We start from the raw sequence: 7935 nt of genomic DNA, 5'->3' as shown, positions 1-7935 counted from the left end.
TACTGGTTTGAATGGCAACGCAGATGTACGGTGTATGCTATGCAACCTTGGCCCTCCCACATGGTCTGTCACTTTAAGTTGTGCTGAGTATGCATGGGAAGACTTGCACACTTTTTTACGCTTAGCAAACCAAAACAAAACAGGTATAGACATGAAAACACCAGGAGAGCTGTGCTCTCTCGATCCAGTAAATGTTTCACGCTACATTCATTATCACTTCCTTGCCATGCTGTACTTCATTTGCAATAAAACACTTCCTCCCCTTGGAGAAGTGGAACACTTCTTTTGGAGAAAAGAATATCAAGCCAGAGGAGCACCACACATCCACATGCCTTTGTGGATTAGAAATGCTCCTAAATTTGGTGTGAAAAAGTGATAAAACTGTTTTGCAGTTCATTCACAAATATGCCAATTGCGAAATCCCTTCGGATAGTACCCATAGTGACCTACGAGCACAAATTTTGCAATTCCAAAGACACAAGTAGAGCAAATATTGTCAATGCAAATGTAAGAACAGAGGCAAATACTACACTAAACGTCGCTTTGGTTCCCTAGACCAGTTTCAACAACAGGCCAAGTAAACAGCTTCATTATCTTCGGTTCGACACAGTGTGAAAGGAAAATCTCCTAAAAACAAATACTGCATGAAAACGTGCAAAGCATCAAAGTACATCAATGATTACAATGCAATTATTGCCCTCTTATGGAATCCCAATGTTGATGTACAGTACATTGCAGACAATTCCACTGCTGTTGCACGATATGTCACTGCCTACTTCACCAAAGCAGAGAAAACAGAGCTGAAAGACCCCTCTGACAAAACACTGGAACCAAAATTGTACAGCTTTGGTATTAAAATGCTCTCCCATAGAGAATGTGGGAGCTACAAAGCTGCTGACCGCTTAAACGGCACAGCCTTATATGTGAAATCTGACAACATAGTGTGGCTAAGTCTTGGGCCTGCTGCATCGAGAAGAAGAGTACTTGAATCTTACAAAGACATACAAACAATAGCCAAAAGCAATCCCAACAGCCAAGACATTTTGAAGAACAACTTATTGAACACATACTACCCAAAGAGAAATAGAACATTAGAAGCCGTGTGCTTGTACCAGGTAGCCCAAAACTTCTCATACAAAAACAACATTACACCAAATGAGGAAAAAGGTAGATACAGAGTGGAAAGTTGTGAAGGCAGCCTGGTGAAACTTACCAAATGCAGCCTAATTAATCATATGAAGCTGTCCTTAAAACTCCTCAACACAAATAACTGTACTACATGGCTCTACTGCAACATTTTAAACAACAGAGAAAAGAAGACGATTTATCAGGAACCTACACCTCCTATGAAGATGCTTTCAAAGCCACTGAAAGTGCAATTACAGATGGAAACTTTACACGGTACAAAACCATATTGGACAGTGAACAAGAAGAACTTCAACAACAACTAACTGTAGACACTTCTGAGAGCAGTGAACCTTTGCAAACAGGCAGCCAAGAAACACTTGGAGAGTCACCCATAGCAAATGAGGAAGAATTAGCCATGGCAGAGGTAATCACAACTATGCTTCAGTATGAGCACTCTACTGAACAGTTGGAAGTACTTAAATCACAACTAAACGATGACCAGTATACCATTTTTGTAGAAGTAAGTAAAACCATTGAACATGGTATACAGCACAAAAGAAAAACTTGCACCTGTGACAACTACAAACCAGTACTGCTGTATGTAAGTGGTGAAGCTGGGTCAGGTAAAACATTCTTAATAAAAATGATCAGTAAGTACCTCCAACAATTAATAAACAACAAACGTTCTGCTGTTATAACTGCCCCTAGAGGTTTGGCAGCCTACAAAATAGGTGGAGTTACTTTACACTGATTGCTACTGCTTCCAGTAGAACACCAAAACAAATTTGAGTACTATAAACTTTCAGCAGAATCTGCTATGGAGCTACACAGCGTTTTGAAACAAATGAAAATGCTCCTAATAGATGAGGTGAGCATGGTATCCAACCTAATGTTGGCTTTGATTTACCTCAGATTGCAAGAGGTACTCAAAACAGACTACGAAGAACTCTTTCGAGGAAAACATGTAATTGTTTTTGGAGATCTCCTTCAATTGACAGCAGTCAAAGGTGAACCTATCTTCAAAACCTTAGGACATGAGCAGTGCCGTAAAAGTCTTGGAAGCATCAGAAATGTAAATATTTGGCAACATTTCCAATACAGAGAACTAACTCAAAACATGCGTCAGTCTGCAGACCTCACCTATGCCAACATTTTAAAAAACATACGGCTTGGTGTACTATCAAAGAAGGCACAGTCTATCGGGCGTAACACATGTGCTACAGATGTCATGGAACAATTAGCTAAGAGAAATGGCAGCTGTATGGCTTTAATGCCAACTCTAGCAAGCTGTGCACAATTTAATGCAACAATGCTGCAAAAAGAAAAACAACCACTAGTACAAATCATGCCACAGACAAACTGGACGTACACAGTATGACAATACCTATGCGTCAACAAGGCATAGCATGACTACAAGCCTTGGAGAACCCCATCTCCAACACAGCTGGTTTGGAGAACATTTTAACGTTATGTGTCAACTGTAGAGTTATGCTAAAGCTTAACATTGACATAGAGCAAGGTTTAGTTAATGGAGCACTTGGTACAGTTGTTAGCTTCCAGACACACCCACGAGACAACAGCATTCAGTTTGTAAACATCAAGTTTGATAACCTTTCAGAAATCAAAAATATAGGACGCACAACTGTGAGATTACTTCTTTTCAAAGACATTTATGTACGTAGAGAACAGTTTTCTCTCTCACTAGCTTATGCAGTAACTATTCATAAATCTCAAGGTCTCACCTTAGATGAAGCATTGATTGATATTGGCCACACAGTCTTCAAAGAAGGCATGAGTTACGTAGCACTGTCATGGCTAAGTACACTGGGTGGACTGTATCTAGTTAATTTTGATGCAACTGCAGTCAGTGCAGACATTCCTTGCATCATAGAGTACAATAGACTATGTGCACTGTATACACCCCATTTAAAAATGTACCCTATTCCTCAAAAACCAAAAGGTTTGAAAAGAAGGCTCATTCCATCAGAAATACTAAATGATTTTTCATCAAAGAAATTGAAAGAAAGTCATACTACAGCAATGACCAAAAGCACATACAAAAGGAGTAAAATAGACAAACCATACCCAACTCCACCCACAATAAAAATGCCTCTGCAAAGAAACCACGTACCCTTCCATCAAAGGGCTCAGACACAGAAGTACCTGGACCATTGAAATTTTCTGATACAACAGGTGTTAATTGCTATGCAAATGTAACAATCAATGTTCTATTCCAAATACCAGCAGTGGTTGAAAACATGTATTTAAATAGACCAGTTCTGTTGAAAATGCTCGTCCTTCACAGAAATGCAGTAAGTAATCCTGACACCATTTACAGTGGGGGTCATTACGAGGTTGGAGGTATTGAAAAAACAATGCCGGTAAAGGATTACCGGTACAGCATACCGCTCTGGCATCGTGAAGCACCTGTAAACTGCTATGTGCAGTGTTCCCAACTGCCACAGGTGCACACAATCAGCACAAGTGGAGGCAATGGAGACTGGCCCAGCACAAAAGGAGCACGCCCACACACCACACCCTTTCCCACACTAAAATTATTCCACTAATAGTAGAAATACTGGGGCTGGAGGACATGCTTGCATTGCTACACCAGCAACAACAACAACAACAACAACAGTAGGCACCACAGAGGAGATGCAGGAGGAGAAGGAGGGTGAGCATGCCCCACCAGTGCAGCCAGTGGTACCACGAAGGCAGCCCACAATCCCTCGCATCAGAGCCAGTCCATTCAACCTAACCCCTTAGCAGATCCACACCCTGTACCGTCTGGACCGGGACACCATCACCACCATTGTGGACATGATACACGACGACATAGTCAGCCTCATTGAAATACGCACCACCATCCCCCCTCTACTGAAGGTAGTGTCGGTGCTCCACTTCCTTGCCTCAGGCACCTACCAGCACACAGTGGGGCACATGCATGGCATATCACAACCCATATTTTCTTGCATACTGAACCAAGTGCTGGATGCCCTCCTGAAGCACACAAGTGACTACATATCCCTATTACGGACTCCCCAGGAGATTTTTGATACAAAAGTTGGCTTCCATGCACTGGCAGGCATGCCAAATTGTATTGGTGCCCTCGACTGCACCCACGTAGAGTTGGTGGTCCCACATGCCATGGAGGTGATGTACCGCAATCGCAAGCAATACCACTCCATCAATGTACAGATGGTATGTGACGCCAGCAAGATCATCACATGTTGTTTTGCCCGATTTCCCGGATCAACTCATGGTCCTGTGGAACTCTACCACACTACATGGAGCGACATGCAGGACGATGTGCCTGGCTGCTTGGTAAGTTGCATGACAGGCACATGGCAGTGTAATGGGTGGGGATGCACACACCACCATGGTTTCATTGTTGTTGTGACAGCACGATGTGCACATCCCAAAACACTGTGCCGTAAAGCATCCCAAACTGAACATGACAACAAAATCCCACAGCAATGAAGTAAGCTGCACACCCATCACAACATGGAAAATTGAAAACCATCCCACATCCCACAACACGTGCACCACCCATCATCGTACCTCACCCTCAGTAACACAATCCAGCAACATGCTGTGAATATTCACTGTGTAAATGTCTGCAGCAAATCTCTACACAGGACAAGCATCCATGGGATTGCACTGAACAAAACCACCAAGCGAATCCACTGCTTGTCACAGGGCCGCCACCACCACAGAAGTGCAGCATGTCACCATGGGAATATTCAGTGCTGATTGGCAAATAATGCAAAGGGCCTCATTACGAGGTTGGCGGTAGCCATGGAGCTATTAGCTATTAGCTCCATGGCTGCCTCCAAAACCCTTCCGACTCCGCCCTGGTGAATGGAGCAATTACCGGTCCATTCCGAGGTCGGAGGGACCGGTAATTCCCCATTCACTTGGGCCATTCCCCATTCCCATTTGAGCCCCCATCGGTCTCAAAGGGAATGGGGAAGGCGCTAATAACGGTACCGCAAATTGCGGTACCGTTATTAGCTCTAGAGTCCCTTTGCGGGTCCCGTCCTTAACACCTGCAAAAACCAAGTTTTACGGAGGGACCCACAAAGGGAACTCGTAGTAGGGCGGTTAGGGATTACCGGCACCGGTGCCCTTACCAGTGCCAGTAATCCCTTACCGCCCACCTCATAATGAGGCCCAAAGACTACTGCCAACGCTGCCAGTTAGAAAATCATACAGAACACTACACATCACATATTTAACACAAACACAACGTTATGCGTCCACAATGCATGAGCAACATCAATGCAGTGCACACCGTATATCATCTTGACGATTCAACCCACACCATAAGTCCATGGCACAGAACACAGTGAGGGCATGAAAAATGCGTGCGTACAACCAGGGACATGTGCATGTGACCAACAATTATCTGCAGGCATGTGTGACAAGTACAGCTGTCCATCATGAATCGACTAACATATACCTTTTATTTCCTCTCCTGCAGATGATAGTGGCTATCCCTTGAAGCCGTGGCTCCTCACACCTGTCCGAAACCCGCAGAACAGGCACGAGGAGGACTACAATTGTTCCCATACCTGTACCCGGGTGGTCATCGAGCAGACCTTTGGCCTGTTGAAGGCATGGTTTCGCTGCCTTAGCCGGTCGGGTGGGGCACTCCTCTACAGCCATGAGAAGGTGGCCAAGATCATCATGGCATGTGTCATGTTGCACAACATGTGTATCCGACGGAACGTGCCCTTGCCCCTTGACATTGAACTGCAACCACCTGGTGATGATGAAGAGGATGAAGAAGATGTGGGCGCACATCATCGCGGTGCCGATGCACAGGAGTGATGTGCTGAGCGTCAGTCAGTGATTGCACAATATTTCTAACACACACTGGTGCAGAGGGTGACATGAAAGTGGGACAGAGGGCACTGGGTGTGGGAATACATGTACACTATGCACTGTATATCAATAAATGACACATATGCAATAAGGAATGTCCACTCAAGATTTTTATTTAGACAACGGGTGTATTAAACTGTCCCTGTCCAATGGAATTAAGTGCTCAAACCGTCCACCCCACACACCCTCTCCCCCCACCCCACCCTCGCCTGCCACCCCCTCCCCCCACAACTCCCCCACACACCCTCTCCCCATGCCCCTCCCTCACAACTCCCCCACACACCCTCTCCCCCCCCCCATCTCCCCCACACATGGTGTCCAAGCAAATGCTTCATGTGTCTGCATCCATTGCCTTAATCAGGCTGCCCCATCTACATTCTTCCACTTCCTGCACCTGGTGGCAGCATGTCCGATCGGCGCAAGGTGCGCGCTGACCTGCGTAGGGGCTGGTTTGGGTGTAGCTGGAAGAGGTAGGTGTGGCCGCTTGCTCCAGTCCGGGGGCCGGACGCTCAGCCTCCAAGGAATCTGCTATGCGGGAGAGAACCTGCCTCAGAGCAGCCACCTCCTCTCATATTCTTGTAGTGCTTGCCTCAATGGCCTGCCACAGGGACGCAGTGTTGTTGCGCCCCTCCTGCCTTACCTGGGCACCGTCTGCAACAAACTGCTTCACTAGGGCTATGAGCTCCTCCTGGCACTGCACTGCATGTCCTATCTGCTTCACCCCACGCCTGTACACCAGTGGAGATGGAGGGTGCATGCGTAACATCCACAAATCCATGTGGATCCTCTGTGGGACTCATGCTCCTTTGTACGGCCTCCCTTCCAGACTGCTCTGGTGTGGTGTCATGGTCTGAGTACACAGGTGTGACCTGAGGTGATGGTGCGGGACTGAGTGTCGCAGGAAGGTCCGAGGAGTCGTCCTTGACAGGAACACGCAGCTGGCCCTGCGCGTCATCGCCTGTGCGGGGTGCCGTAGCTGCCGCCTCCCCAACAGAGCTGTTCTCTCCTGAATGAGCCCCATCACCCACTGTCTCCTGTGCAGGTGACATAGGTGTTGTGGGAACTGTAGCAATGGGCCTTAGCGGCACCAGTGCCGTGGCATCCTGTGCTGTTTGTGTAACGCTCACCTGATTCCCGCAGAGGCGCCGGTCTTGACTGGGTGAATGCCGTATCTTCAAAGGTGATGTGTAACACACGGTTGGCTCTTTGGGCTGGACCTCTGTGCACTGTATGTCTGACTCGAAGAGTAAGATGTCTGCAGATAGAAAATATGGGATTAATGAAATGGGGTTATTGGGTGCCTCTCTCCTCTTCCCTTTCTCTTCTCCTGTAGAACCCCAAAGGTTAACACCCTCACCTTAGGTAAGTGAACCTAAGGTGAGGGTGTTAACCATCTGCCTCGGGGCAGGGTTCCGTAACCAGTTTCTTCACTGCATAAGGGAGCAGGCCTCTTGACCTCAGAGGACTGCTGTCCGTCGTTAACTGCACGAACGGTAAGTTCTGGGCACTTCAAATGTCTTAAAAGTCTTTTGTAATGATATCTCTTGTTTTGCAGGGTTCCGGCGATGGCGGATGGCGGGCTGATGAGAGTTGAGGATCGAACCCGCGTGAGGAATAGAAGCGCCTGGAAGCACATAAGTAAGCGCTTGTAGCCTGCTTCACGATGCGCACTAACTGTCCCTTTTATCTTGCAGGTACAAGTTCGGAGCTTTAGAGAAGCTGAAGGGTGCTGGAGTACCCACTGGATTCGGCGTGGGAAGGAGTAATGGCACGTGAGTAATAAAGTTGCCCAATGTCTTTAAACGCACCTTCTTTTGTCTTTCAGATGCGGGATGCAGCGCCGAAGGCCTCCGGAGCGTGCAAAGAGCTGGTAAGCTTTTGTCTTTCAGATGCCGGAATGCAGTGCGAAGACCTCCGGAG

The sequence above is a fragment of the Ambystoma mexicanum genome, chromosome 1p (genome assembly GCF_040938575.1).
Source record: "Ambystoma mexicanum isolate Mex_15411 chromosome 1p, UKY_AmexF1_1, whole genome shotgun sequence".
Classification (NCBI taxonomy): domain Eukaryota; kingdom Metazoa; phylum Chordata; class Amphibia; order Caudata; family Ambystomatidae; genus Ambystoma; species Ambystoma mexicanum.
The sequence above is the reverse complement of the archived record's forward strand: the minus strand, read 5'-3'. Positions refer to the sequence as shown.